Source organism: Bos grunniens, chromosome 9, assembly GCF_055505025.1.
Source record: "Bos grunniens cultivar Pamir isolate PY7600 chromosome 9, Bosgru_T2T1.0, whole genome shotgun sequence".
NCBI lineage: Eukaryota > Metazoa > Chordata > Mammalia > Artiodactyla > Bovidae > Bos > Bos grunniens.
Genome location: NC_141173.1, coordinates 90,635,935 through 90,651,744, shown reverse-complemented (window position 1 = coordinate 90,651,744; position 15,810 = coordinate 90,635,935). Strand labels below are relative to the sequence as shown.

At 39.5% G+C, this 15,810-nt stretch overlaps 1 pseudogene; it reads right to left on the bottom strand.

The window, feature by feature from the left end:
- Positions 1-1,055: 1,055 nt before the first annotated feature.
- Positions 1,056-14,844, bottom strand: LOC147366356 (mitotic checkpoint protein BUB3-like; annotated as a pseudogene).
- Between the last annotated feature and the right edge of the window lie 966 nt (positions 14,845-15,810).

Sequence of the window (15,810 nt, the reverse complement as noted above, 5' to 3'; positions counted from 1 at the left end):
TACTATGGCATTTCCCCTATGGTTTTATTTTAAGTGATTATTTTTTGTTATAAGGACAATTGCCTAAATTAAGATACATTCTCATAAAACTCTGCAGTAGCTATCCTAAGCATATTGCTTAAGGCTTTGTTCATTTCATCACATAGATCCTGTTTAGGATAAACTTCAAATCAGAAATTACTGTGCCTCTTCTTTGTGAATAATTTGCCTTTATTTTATGAGCACTCTGAATGATATGACTACTTATGTTTCTGTTTTTAAATGTTCATCTATAAAGCTAAAAACCAAATCCATGGCCCTTTGCTGGTAAGTGTTTAGGATGTAAGGCTTTCTCATTTGAGCACTAATCTCATTACTGGCTCTATTTTACTTCTTTTTAGCCCTAACATTGTCATATACTTCTTATCTATGTTACCTTGTTTAAAACCTTTTATAAAAATTTTATGACAGTAGAAAGAAGGAAGAAAAAAGACAGAACAAAGGAAAATGTAGAAAAGTTTTCTTAAATTAACTGTTATGTCCCTTTATTTGCAATTTCCTTCAAAACATGCAATTAATCAAATATTTAATTCTGATTTATATTTTAGTTTTAAAAGGCTTTAGAAAATTTAGGGAAAAAACAAAAAAATGGTAATAAGATGTTGATTTACATGTTGCAAAATCTCAATTGCTAAAACATTTTTTAGTTAAGGAACATGTTTTAAATTTTTATTATTGAAACAATCAAATGTATAGATGAGTAGAGAAAATAGTATCATGAACACTCTTTTATATATCCATTGCCTAGATTTTAAAATTTTGCCATATTTGCTTCTTTAGTTTTCTTCTATTAAAAGTATTTTAGAGTCATTAACATACAAAACACATAAAGACTCTTCATTCTACACAAAGTCAGTATGAAAAGACATACAGACAAGCTTTATGTCAGACAGAAAACAGAGAAATTCATACTAAATAACGTATCAAAAACAATGGCTCTAACACACCCAGGAGATACACATGTATCTGTAGGAAGCAGAAGAGTTTTCTGTAGAGAAACCAGTTTCAGGAGATGATTAGGTAGACTTAGGTTTTGTTCTTATATCTGTCACTTGGCAAATGAGAGACCATCTTCAGGACATCTTATGTCATCCATCTTATATATTGGAGATGATGCGATTGCAAATATAGTCTCGTCATTACTGAAGACAACTGATTCATGCTGAAGGGGTATCTATGGACCCGATGTATTTACAAATCCATCAGAACCACCCATGGCAAGTACATTGTTGATGTTGTTAAAACGAATGGCATTGACTGGATAAATCTGCTCGGTATTCTTTTCTTTCAGCCTTGGATACTTGAAAACAAGCTTCAACTGTACCTCAGGGCTCAGCAGGAGGTATTCAACAGCCACTCTTCAAAAGAGCTAAATACATAATTCTGCTTATTTGAAAATGCTCAAAGCAGTGAGCCTGGTACTTCGGGTTGGACATCTAGCACTGTCACATGGAATCCATGTTCTGGGAGCCCACGTTAATACTTTACTGCCCATCTTGCTCACAGTCAGCCATCTTCAGACAGAGAGAAGGTTCTAGCACTGCAAGGAGTTCTGGGGTTCCACAGATTAACTGTCTGATCCCAATGCCCAGTGACCACCACCGTCATTTCTGGACAGAATTCACTGCATCTGATGGGGCATCATGTGTTCCAACAAGATTTTCTTGATCAGTGTTGGAATCATGCATTTTCAGTCGAGGGTTTAGTCCTCCACTCAGAGTGTGTTTTGGATCGTTGAATGCAGGGAGCGAGCTCCGCCCGTGGCAAAGGTCATGAGGAAGGAGGCTTGGCATATGCAAAGGCGGGTTCGAGCCTCAGGAGTCCCCTTGGAAATTCTCGAGCATCTACCCCCAAAACCAGAGTCTGCCTACTTTCTGCTTTGTGCTCTCACCTACACCTCTGACTTTACGGGGGGCTGTCCCCCACTACCTCTCTCTGAAAAAAGAGTTAGCTTACAGCTCCAGTTAACAATTCCTGGGTGTGACAGTGTTTCAACCTACAAACTCCTTTGGAAGTCCTCTAGCCTGCCTGAATAGGTTTTTCCGGCCACATGTGATTGTTCAGAGCCTCCCAACTGTGAGAGGCAGGAGATGTTCTAAACTGTCTAAACACAGATTCCTTTGAGTAGTTAAAAGATTGATTAGAAATTGTATTGGTGGAGGGTTTTTCCCTTATTGGGCCAATGTTTGCTGCTAAGTCTCCATACCCCTTACCTACTGTGTCCTTGGCAGTGTATTGATTGATATAATGGGTGTATAGAAATGGAAGTAGTAGCCTCAATGTTTGTAACCTTGGACCCTTGAGTTAATTCTTTTCTTGATTGAGCCCACCTCACCTTTGCCCTATAGGAATGCAACTCTATCCAATGCTTTTTGGAGGCTGGTGCCTGACTTTAGAATAATCACCTTTACAGAAAAATAAGTTGCTTAAAATGTTAACAGGCCTCCGGGCCAGAAGGTGATGTAAATCACCTAAACTTTTGCATATGATAAGTTTGCAGGAAGAAAGCCTGGCTTACTGCATGACTCTACCCCTTCCCCCTTTATCCTCTATGCATAACTTAAGGTATAAAAACTACTTTGGAAAATAAAGTGTGGGCCTTGTTCACCGAAACTTGGTCTCCTCATGTCATTCTTTCTCTTACCTTCTGGCTGAATTATTCAGCCTCTTTTCTTCACTGAATTTTCCTACTGAGCTATCCTTATTTCAGCCTCTTTTCTCCATTGAATTTCCTCACTGAGCTATCCTCATTCTATTACTTTTTATATCCTTAATTAACGTTTTATTAAGCAGTTGTTTCCTGATCCTCGCCATCTCTCCTTCGAATACCCTGGATCAGCTGGGGCTGGACCCCGGCAGGTGGCGCCCGAGACAGGCTATTCGAAGGTAAGCTCCCAGCAATTAGGGTCATCAGCCCTATTGCCCCCTCTTATCGGAACAGTCTGGGTTATCAGCCCTCTTGTTCCCCCTCGGAACAGTTTGGGTCATCAGCCCTACTGCTCCTCCCTCGGAACAATCTGGGTCACCAGCCCTATTGTTCTTCCAGTGTTCGGGACGGCTAGGACCCCACTCAGGGTGCCACGGACCCCCCTGTAGAATAGACAGGGCAAGAGGAGTGGGAAGTGTTGAAAGTGTTAAAGAGTTAGACTTAGAGAGAGAAAACGGTTTCTGAAGTTAAAAGGCCAAAGGAAAACCTGATCTTTTAAAAGCTAAAAGCTTTATCTTCTATTATACTTAATTTTCTGACATGGGTAACACTGAATCTAAGAATGGCAACTCTTTATACAAGTAATCTTGAAACTGTTAAAGAGGCTACTGTTAATTTAGATACTTGGGTGAAGGTAAAAAACAACTAAAAACTTATCCTATAAATATGATTAAAAATGTTCTGGACCCTCATCATGAGGCTGTGGGATAGCCTATGGGAGAGGCTATAGCAGTGGATGGTAGTGGGTCTCCACCTTCTGCGCAGATCATATTTTCTGCCCTTGACGAAGGAAAGGAGGGAGACTGTGCTCTACCTCCCGAGGAAGGAGAGGGCTTACAGGACGCAGCGGCCAGGCGCCCTGACGAGCCTCCTCCCCCTCTACACAAACCTTTAAAAATTTATCCAACAATTTCTGATTTAAGGCAACTACCCCACCTCCACTTGCATCTCCCAGGGCCTAGGAATCCCCCAGTTTACATCCAAAGCCTCCCAGAGCATTGCCTAAGGCTGGAAAAGATTTTTTAAAAAAATTCTTTTAAACAAAGGGGCTTTTAAAGAATACACAATATACAGAGCCCGCTCCTTGCAGAAAAACCCCTCAGGGGGGCCTCACCCAAGCAAAAAAAAAAAAAAAGAGAGAGAAAAATAAAAAGAAAAAAGTGAAAAAGAAAAAAGGAAAGAAAAATAATCGTAATAGAAAAGGATTCTACAAATAAGAAGTGTTTCTCTTATGACCAAGCAGAACGGTAAGGGGATTTAGCAACAGTATTAACCCCTGACGTGCTGGTTGCTCCGATTCCAATGGGAGTGGCTGGCCCCCTACCTGAAGGCATTGTAGGACTTGTGCTAGGGCATAGCTCGCTTTCTTTTCAAGAAACTTCGGTGGTGTATGATGTAGTAGATTCTGATTATATTGGAGAAATTAAAGTTTTGATCTCGCCGCCTACCAAAACTGTGCAAATTAATAAAGGTCAAAGAATAACACAGTTTTTGCTTTTACCTTATCAGAAAGGAAAAACCTTGACTTCTCAAGCTAAGAGCCACAGAACGTTTAGATCTAGTGATCTAGCCTTTTGGGTACAGGACATTACAGCTTCTAGGCCTTTAAATTTTTTTTTTTAATTCAAGAAAATAAAATGTCAGGGCTATTAGACACAGGAACAGACGTCTCTTAACATTTCCGGGAAAGACTGACCCAGCTCCTGGCCAACACATACTACTGAAAATGAGTTGGTGGGATTAGAGAAAGTGGTATGCAGGGTGGGAATGCTGTAGAGGAAAAGGTGAGGGAGAGTTTAAAACCTTGAAGAATAGTGAGTTCCCCATTGCTGGAAGTATTCAAGCAAAGATTAGATGGTTGCTTGTCATCTAAAAAGCTATAGACCAGATTTAGGTTACAAAACAATAACTGGAGAAGCTTATAAAGATGTTGTGCGACACCTCTTTACTTGCTTCTCATATTTAGGTCTGCCAAAAGTTTTAAAAACTGATAATGCCCCTTTGAAGCTGCGGAGAGATTGTTTACTAACTTTAAATGATTTCCAAAAATTATTAGGGGACATTAATTGGATATGCCACATTTAAAACTGACTACTGCAGATTTAAAGCCTTTATTTGATTGCTTTAAAAGCGATCCTAATTCCAGTTCTAAGAGAAAGTTGACTAATGAGACAGAGTTGGCTCTTGTTAAAGTAGATGAGACTTTAAATGATCAGTTAATTAGGATTAATATTACCAAAAGATGAGATTAAATTATTCTTGCCATAAAACATACACCTACAGGGTGCTTGTGACAAAAAGGCCCATTGGTTCCATCTACCAGTGACCCCAAGAAAAATAGTTTTATCTTATCCCAGCTTGGTGGCACAATTAATTATAAAAGGAGGAAAAAAGAAGTGTGGAACTTTTTAGAAAAGAAGTAGCAAATATAATAATTTCACTCAATAAGGATCAACTGCAAGTCTTTTACAAAATAGTGATAATTGGCAAGTTGCCCTGATAGATTTCAGGGGTCAAATTTTGTTTCATTTGCCCTCAAGCCCCCACAGTAGTTAAAAGTTCAAAAATGTTAGATTGGCAGTTTGAGGATACCTGTGGAACTTTCCAACCCTATGTAGTTCCTACCCTCCCCTTTACCCTATGGGGGAGGGACGTGCTGTCTCAAATAGGAGATACTCAGAGAAGGGTTTTCTCAATTTCTTAGTTATCAACAGGAGGTACAATTAACAATACTTTATATATTGTTATAAATACATAATATAAATATATTTGCCTAATTACAGTTTGCCTAATTAGGTATGGGTATAAATAAAACATAACAAAGGTATACCTAATTCTATTTATAGATCTATACTTAATTAATTTGTATACAAATTAATATGTATACTATATATGCATATTATATATATACTCTATAATTAAATATATATTGCAGTAATATAATTGTGTGGCTGATATTAATTGGCATGGATTGATGTGCTGTGATGATATATGTTCTATATACTGTATGATTATATTATATATGAGTGACATGTATTATTACAGTACGTTGGTTTGTGTTGGTTGGTATTAGCTGTGTACATGTTGTATTGCTGTAATATATATTAATTAATGTATTAGTTGTAAAGATTAATTCAAGTATATTGATTATGTCAATAAGTTTATACTTGTTGCCATATATAAATACAAATATAAATACATTTTGCATTTAGGTATATCTGTATATCAAAATGAGATAAGGAGGTTATACATTTATTATTTAAATTTATACAGAGACCTAAACTAAACATTAGATCTAAATTAACATATCTCTAAATTTATGTTGTTAAAATGTAAATTTAAAAACATTTTAAAAAATTAATTTGACAACTGCTTGACAATTCCTTTGCCATAAAACCCCCATAGGTGTAATTGGGGTGGCCAGACAAAAAATTGGTTTTATGGCAAAATGGCCCCCTAGAGTGGGTCCATCTTCCCGCTCAAACTAAAAAAGTAGTGGCTTCTTATCCAGGATTGACAGCTACTTTGATATTAAAGGAAAAAAGCGGAGCATTGAATTATTTGGTAAAGAGACATCAGAAATTGTAATTCCATATAATAAGGAACAACTTGATGCTCTTCTAGTGTTTGAAAATTGGCAGATTGCTACAGGAAACTATTCTGGTCAAATTTTTGCATCATTTACCTTCACATGTTTTGCTGAATTTTATATCCAGACATCCAGTTATTTTTCCTGTCACATGTAAACAATCTCCTATTCCAAATGCTCATATGGTTTTTACTGACGGGTCAGCAAACGGTAAAGCCTCCATAGTTACTAAAAATCACCAAAAGGTTTTAGAAACACAGGAAACTTCAGCTCAAAGAGCTGAAATAACAGCAGTCATAGAGGCTTTTGCTATGTTTGCAGATGAGGAATTTAACCTTTATTTGGATTCTCAGTATATTGTCAGGTTGTTTCCACATATTGAAACTGTGGTTTTGCCTGAAAATAAAACTACCATATTTCATTTGTTAACTAAATTACAGCAACAAATTTGGAAAAGAAATAAATATTTTTAATTGGACACATTTGGGCTCATTCCAGATTGCCCGGCCCTTAAAATGCCTTTAATGATTTGGCTGACTTGTTAACCAGAAATACAGTGGTACTGTGATTGAGGAGGCCAAAGCCTCTCACTTACTTCATCATCAATATGCTACTGCTTTAAGATATCAATTCCAGATTCCCAGAGAGACTGCCCGAGAGATAGTGTATTCTTGCCTACACTGCCCCACTGTTTATGATAGTCTACCTATGGGAGTTAATCCTCACGGTCTCAAACCTAATGTACTCTGGCAAATGGATGTAACTCATGTCTCTTCATTTGGAAAACGGTCCTTTGTTCATGTAACTGTAGATACCTTTTCTCACGTTATTATTGCAAGTGCTCGTACCGGAGAGGCGGTTAAAGATGTGATACAACATCTCTTTACTTGTTTTTCATATTTGGGCCTGCCAAAAGCTTTGAAAACTGACAATACTCCTGCTTACACTTCTAAGTCTTTTCAGGAATTTTGTATTAAGTTTCAAATTAAACATAATACTGTCATCCCTTATAATCCCCAGGGACAGGCCATTGTTGAAAGAGCACATCAAACATTAAAAATCCAAATTCAAAAACTAAAAGAAGGGGAGTTTAAGTATAGTTCTCCCCATCAAATCTTTCAACATGGTCTTTTCATAATAAATATTTTAAATACAGATTTCAGCCGGAACTACTGCAATGCTTCGCCATTGGTGCCCAGAGCAATTGAATGCAAAACCATTAGTCAAATGGAAGGACCTCCTCTCAGGACAATGGAAGGGTCCTGACCCATTATTAACTAGCGGTGGAGGATGTGCTTGTATTTTTCCACAGGATGCAGATTCTCCAATTTAGATCCGGGACAGGCTGATTCGCCATGTTGCAGACCCCCAGACATCCAGTTCCCCCATTGCTTCAATCACAAAAGAGGAGCCTGCAGGAAGGGGAGGCAAGATAAACATCGAGATCCCAGTGAGACTGATGAGGCTGTTGCAGCGCGAACTCCAACCAGAAAAGAATTCTATTTATTCTGTTTTGGCTTGTCTACCCTCTCCTTAAGTTTTTCTCTTTACCAAAGATTCTGGAAAACTTAATGTACATATGACTTTCACTGGTGGACCTAATATAGTAACTTGTGAACAATGTGTGCTTTCATCTTGTTTGACCCCTCAATATAATGTTTGCTCTTTTGTGGTGTTACAACGCCCACCCTATCTCATGATACCTGTGACAGTGACTAGCCACTGGTATGACAATTACGGCCTTGCCGTGTTACAAGTACAAGATTTAATGCAACAATGGCGATTTGTGGGCTTACTTATTTTAGGAATATCAGCTTTGATAGCAGCAATTACTTCTGTTACTGCAGCAGCAATATCATTGACTCAACAAGTGCATACTGCCCAATATGTTGATACCATGTCTAAAAATGTTTCTCTAACTCTAGCAACACAGGAATCTATAGATAGGAAATTAGAGATGAGAGTAGATGCCTTGGAAGAGGCAATAATGCATATTGGGACAGAGTTACAGGCTTTAAAAGTGAAAATGACTCTGTCATGCCACGCTGATTACCGATGGATATGCGTGACATCTTTAAAGGTAAACGAGACAGATTATGAATGGGAAAAAATCAAAAATCATATCTCAGGTGTTTGGAACAGCTCTGACATTGGCCTGGACTTAGGGAAACTTCATAATCAAATACAGACCCTGGAACACTCTCGACTGGATTTTACCACCACTGGAGCAGCTAATGACTTTTTTCACACTTTCTCTAACTTCATTTCAGGAAAAAACATTCTGTCTAATATCCTTGGATACATCACTGCTGGTGCTTTAATTTTGCTTCTCATAATCATTCTTCCTTGTGCTCGCGACTGAGCTGCATCTGGCTGTTTTAAGAAATAAAAAAGGGGGAGATGCGGGGAGCTAGCTCCACCCGTGGCAAAGGTCATGAGGAAGGAGGCTTGGCATATGCAAAGGCAGGATTGAGCCTCAGGAGTCCCCTTGGAAATTCTCGAGCATCTACCCCCAAAACCAGAGTCTGCCTACTTTCTGCTTTGTGCTCTCACCTACACCTCTGACTTTACGGGGGCTGTCCCCCACTACCTCTCTCTGAAAAAAGAATTAGCTTACAGCTCCAGTTAACAATTCCTGGGTGTGACAGTGTTTCAACCTACAAACTCCTTTGGAAGTCCTCTAGCCTGCCTGAATAGGTTTTTCCGGCCACATGTGATTGTTCAGAGCCTCCCAACTGTGAGAGGCAGGAGATGTTCTAAACTGTCTAAACACAGATTCCTTTGAGTAGTTAAAAGATTGATTAGAAATTGTATTGGTGGAGGGTTTTTCCCTTATTGGGCCAATGTTTGCTGCTAAGTCTCCATACCCCTTACCTACTGTGTCCTTGGCAGTGTATTGATTGATATAATGGGTGTATAGAAATGGAAGTAGTAGCCTCAATGTTTGTAACCTTGGACCCTTGAGTTAATTCTTTTCTTGATTGAGCCCACCTCACCTTTGCCCTATAGGAATGCAACTCTATCCAATGCTTTTTGGAGGCTGGCGCCTGACTTTAGAATAATCACCTTTACAGAAAAATAAGTTGCTTAAAATGTTAACAGGCCTCCGGGCCAGAAGGTGATGTAAATCACCTAAACTTTTGCATATGATAAGTTTGCAGGAAGAAAGCCTGGCTTACTGCATGACTCTACCCTTTCCCCCTTTATCCTCTATGCATAACTTAAGGTATAAAAACTACTTTGGAAAATAAAGTGCGGGCCTTGTTCACCAAAACTTGGTCTCCCCATGTCGTTCTTTCTCTTACCTTCTGGCCGAATTATTCAGCCTCTTTTCTCCACTGAATTTCCTCACTGAGCTATCCTCATTCTATTACTTTTTATATCCTTAATTAACGTTTAATCAAGCAGTTGTTTCCTGATCCTCGCCGATGCCGTCTCTCCTTCGAATACCCTGGATCAGCTGGGGCTGGACCCTGGCAGTTGAACACACATCCCAGACAGCCCTGGATGCTGGTACTTGAGCCGAACAACCAGAACATCGCAGAGATGCATCGCTGAATTCCGGGAGGAGACGAGCAGAAGCTGGTCCTGGGACTGAACTTCACCAAGGAGACATCATCCTTAGCGGGTGGTTCAGACTGAACTCATGGGCTTCTCTCAGAAGTGACTTCACCGCCATCTCCTCCTGACTTCCCTCAGACGTTACAGTTTTCACCTTTTAGCGTGCATCTCTGAAATGCAAACATCCGTTTCTACAAAATCACGATAACATTTTCACACCTATTAAAATTTACAATAATCTCCTAGTGTCACACTAAAACTAATGTCACCAAACGTGTGTATGTGTATCCGTGTGTTAGTCGCTCAGTCATGTCTGACTCTTTCTGACCCCATGGACTGTAGCCTGCCAGACTCCTGTGTCCATGGAATGCTCCAGACAAGAATACTGGAGTAGGTTGCCATTCCCTTCTCCAGGGGATCTTCCTGACCCAGGGATCGAACCCAGGTCTCCTGCATTGCAGACAGTTTCTTTATCTTCTGAGCCACCAGGGACATCCATATAGACTCTATATTCAAATTACCGAGTTATCCAAATACCTTTTATAACTGCCCCAAATTCTTAATATTAGTCTATATGAGGTAAGCTACTCAAAGTTCCTCTTCACTTCCATTTAACCATTTTGTTCTCCTCTAAATGCCAATATATCTGGGTATCTCTAAATGGTTAAGAAAAACAAAATGATGAAATTGATTGTATTGTGGTCCCATTCAACAATAAGAATTAGCTCAAGACTCTTTAAGTCATTAATAAAAATTATCCTCTAGGAAAATTTCAATTTTCAATATTACTACAAAATAAGATGTCATTTATTACGAATTTTCCAAAGGTTCTAAATATTAATTAAAATCGATATGCATTGGCTTTTAAATATAGGCTAAATGTACCAAAAACCTTACTTATGTATAGCATTTTTAACTTTGGAAATAAAGAGAAACTTCTCTGTCAGTTTTTTTAACACTGCTAAATATTGTCAGCCCTTTAACATTTGATAATGCTCTCTGACTCCCTTTTAAAAAACCAGATTCGATCATAATAACTCATACTGTTCCTTGTATATTTTCTGTTCCTATTGAACATAGTCATACTCTTCATGCATTTTAAAAATGTTAGATATAAATTTTGTTTTAAAAATTTCTTTGAGGAACATTATCTCATAAGCGTTGCCTAATTTTATAAAGCAGCTGTAGATCAGGGATCTGGCCTGTGTTGTTTTATTTTTAAAAGCAAATTTCCAGTAAATGCAGTTTTCAGTTTACACTTATGAAGTAAAAATGTCAAGATGACTCAAAAACAATACGTTAAATTGCAAGTGAACTTTACAGATTTGATTTGGTAAAGATAGCACGAGATTCAGTGAGGCCAGACCCTGCATCTACAATACAACAGGCCTGAGTGAGCAGTCAGAGATCATTCAGGAAGATAACGTCAAAAGGCCAGACCCACACCGCTTATGCAAATACCTTCGGGGCGAATTAACCTAATAGGATGAAACATTTGCCTCAGAAAAAAAAAAAAAAAAGATGTCAAAGCATGTGGGGAATGTTACTAAAGTTGTCTCATCTAATGAGAAATTCAGAGAGGAAAAAAACAATGGAAAAGCACACACTTCAAGGTAGAACTCAGAATAAAAAAAAAATCCCTGCACACAAGTCTCATCACCTACTTCCGCCACTGGATGGCTGTGCTTCCTTCCAGTGAGGTGAACAGAAGTGTCTAAACATAAAGACTGAAATTATCTCAAGCAGCACCTTTGATCTTGATGTTGATTGCACATGAACATCTCCTCATTCAAAGACCTTTGGGGAAAGGGATTGAACTATAGAATTCTATAGTTGTCCAGAAGAAATAGGTTAAATGAAATTGTGGATTTAGCAGAAAAGTTGGAGGACTGAAAGAGAACCTTGGGAAAATGGTCCAGATTTTGAAACTGCAATACAATGTGAAGTGTCTTTTAGCCAACAATTGGCATTGCATATTCTTTTTTTTTTTAATTTATTTTTTATTGTGGTGAAAGTTTCATAATGCTTTATACTAAAGAATCTGCCTGCAATGCAGAAGTCCCCGGTTTGATTCCTGGGAAAATCCTCTGGAGAAGGAATAGGCTGTCCACTCCAGTATTCTTGGACTTGCCCGATGACTCAGCTGGTAAAGAATCTGCCTGCAATGTGTGAGACCTGGGTTTGATCCCTGGGTTGGGAAGATCCCCTACAGGTGGGAAAGGCTACCCATTCCATTAGTCTGGCCTGGAGAATCCCATGGACTGTATAGTCAATGGGGTTGCAAAGAGTCAGACACGATTGAGTGACTTTCACTCACTCAATCCCTCAACCGTATTTAACTGCACAGTTCAGTGGAACTGCGTACATCCACACTGTGGTGCAGCTCTCACCATCATTCATCTCCTGAATTTTTCATTTCCTAAACTGAAACTCTGTTCCCATTCAACATTAACTCCCCATTCTGTTTTTGGTTTGTTTTTTTTTAATTTATTGATTTTAATTGAAGGCTAATTACTTCACAATCTTGTGGTGGTTTTTGCCATACGTTGACATGAATCATATGTCCCCCTGTCCTGAACCCCTCTCCCACCTCCCTCCCCATCCCATCCCTCTGGGTTGTCCCAGTGCACTGGCTTTGAGTGCCCTGCATCATGTATCGATCTTGGACTCGTCATCAGTTTCACACATGGTAACATACAGGTTTCAATGCTATTCTCTCAAATCATCCCACCCTTGCCTTCTCCCACAGAGTCCGAAAGTTTGTTCTTTAAATCTGTGTCTCTTTTGCTGTCTTGCATATAGGATCGTCGCTACCATCTTTCTAAATTCCATATATACATGACAATACACAGTATTGGTGTTTTTCTTTCTAACTTACTTCATTAGAAACAAACGCCATTCTGTTTCAACTCACAAGAGATTCATGGCTGAGAAAGGGTTGCCATTAAAATCAGCCAACTACTCCCAAAGGATGGTTAACTCTCACCTATCCTTTCATATCATAAGAAAAGCAGAGGCAGGGACATCACTACAGAATTTGGGTGAAGAAATGATAGGCTGTTTCTAATTTTTAGAACCTATGACCTTAGATTTTTACAGCACTATTGTCTAAATTCCAAGATAAGCAGAAGCATTTTTGAAGTGAATGGAATGAAGACCTCTGAAAATTTTCTCCTTCATAAAAACGAAGAGGACACTGATCAAAATTACGAACTTTTTCAATACTCTGGAAATTGGGCTAAATACTTGCAACAACTCAAGGAGTATTTATTCAGGAAAAACAGCACAATCTTGGTAAGAACACTGAACTGTGTGGCATTTTTAACTTACCTACTCCCGTCTCCTTCTTGCCAGTTCTGTCGTAGCTTGAACATCAGCAGCCTTTGCAATCACACTAGCAATGAAGATCAATAGCCTAACAGTCCCTGGAGAAGTCAAAGTGGGTTTTGTCAAAGAGTAATGGATGTGAGTCTCAGTGAACTCCGGGAGTTGGTGATGGACAGGGAGGCCTGGTGTGCTGCGATTCATGGGGTCACAAGGAGTTGGACACGACTGAGCGACTGATCTGATCTGAAACAGAGCTGGACAGTAAAGTGGTAACAGAAAATTTTATTCAGAAAAGCTATTAGCATAGGGGAGAAGAGACCTCACTGGAGAACTAGGCTCAACGCTGAATATAATAACGAATACTCACAATTTATAGTCAAGGAACAGTGTAGGATTCAGTGGGTGGAAAATTACTAGAGGAAACATCACAGTTATGAGGGGAAACTGGCTAGATTGGCCTATTGAGATTCTTAGTTAAGACAGGCCAGAAGACCAAACATTACCTGGGGGGTGGTGGAGGAGGAGGAACCTGATTAGGTACCAACAGTGATCGAATATCGAGAGTGGAGGAATACGGGTAAACTGCCTTAGCAGAAGTCTTGCTAAATTTGGACTATGCAGAGACAAAAACGGAAGCCCAAAAGTCAGTCTATTTGAGAAGAGCAGTGGGGGGAGCCTGAGTAGAATTTAGGCAAGGAGAGAATCTTTGTCCATTTAGAGTTCGACAAAGCCCAATTTGACCTGACTGGCAGCTAACTCCCTGCCAGGGAAAAAGCCCATCTACAAGGCATACCTTTATATTGCCTCATTCAGAGTACACTTTACTCTAACCCTAGTGTTAGTGGCTCAGTCGTGTCTGACTCTCAGTGACCATATAGACAATAGACCACCAGGCTTCTCTGTTCATGTAATTCTCCAGGCAAGAATACTGGAGTGGATTGCCATTCCATTCTCCAGGGGATCTTCCTGACCCAGGGATCGAACCTGGGTCTCCTGCACTGCAGGCAGATTCGTTACCAATTGAGCCACTAGGGAAGCTCAACCCTAACCCTAGCCCTAACCCTAACCACTGTCTAACCCTTTGCTTCAATTAGGGACCCCACTGAAGGACCATGCTAGTTCTGTCCATAAGACTAGCTGAGATTTGTATTGGAAAACCCACTCCTTTTCTTTCTACCGTCTCCTGCTTCCCTGGCTCATTTATATGTTTCCTGAGATCTCCCATTCCAAATTTTTCATACAGATCAGTATTTGAGTCTAATTTCCAATGATCTCAATTTAATTTGGAAGTATTAATGCCAGAAAGACAAGGAGTACTTGAAACAGTGAAATTATTAAGAAGGAAAGAGGGAATTAAACTAAAAGCACTAGTCAAATATTGATTTAAAGAGGGACATTTTCTCCACTTTTTTTTTTTTATAAGATCTATTTGATGTGGACCATTTTTTAAAGGTCCTTGTTGAATTTTTATAGTACTGCTTCTGTATTATGTTTTGTTTTTTTGGCCGTGAAGCATATGAGATCTTAGCTTCCTGACCAGGGGTGGGTCAGGGGTGGAACCTGCAACCTCTGCCTTGAGAGATGAAATCTTAACCACTGGACACCATGGAAGTACCTTCATTTTGGTAAGCAGGGTGGAGGGCATAGGGACAGGTGGGATATGATAACTGAGAGTTATCATAAGGCCATGTAAAATGAAGAATGGTTCCTCTAAGAAAATTAGGTAAGCAAAAAGGGACACATATGTTAGCCAAGCAAGTGAAACACTTGTCCAGTACAGGTGGAACTCAAGACCACAAAATAAATCTCAGAAAGAGCTGGAAACCAGAGGACTAGAGAGCTGTGGGGAAAACAGGAAGGATTCCCGTTTTCTCTTGTCTTCCCACTTCAGTCATGTTTCTCTGGTAGTCTGCTTTCCTTTTTCTCCTTCCACTTTGTTTATTCACCCTGGTCAGATTTACACAGGCTTCCCAGGTGGCGCTAGTGGTAAAGAACCCGTCTGCCAATGCAAGAGACACAGGAGATGTGGGTTCAATCTCTGGGTTAGGAAGATCCCCTGGAGAAGGTAATGGCAACCCACTCTAGTGTTCTTGCCTGAAGAATCCCATGGACAGAGGAGCCTGGCAGGCTATAGTCCTTGGGGTCACATAGAATCAGACACGACTGAATAACCAACACTAACAGATTTATACTATCCACTTCATCTTTTACTTCTCCATGACCTCTGATTCTAGGTCCTGCAATTTATTTTTAATCCCTGTTTAATACCTATTTTGCTGTAGAACACCAGGCTTTTCTGCTTGAGCATTTGCAGAACGTGACCTGTATCTGAGTTCAGAGATTTGGGTTTATTTTCCCAGTACAGTGTACATAGTACAGTGTGCAGTGAGAATTTTAACTTTCACTCACTTCCTCTCTGACTGTAAATTCAAATCCCAGCTCATCTCACTAGTTAAATGATGACTGAGGAACCTCTAGGTCAAGAGCACATTTTTAGTTCAGTGGAGATGTAAGTGGGCTTGGGTTTGGGAAAGGGGCTTGTTTTTATGGACTTCCCTGATGGCTCAGAGGGTAAAGTGTCTGGTCT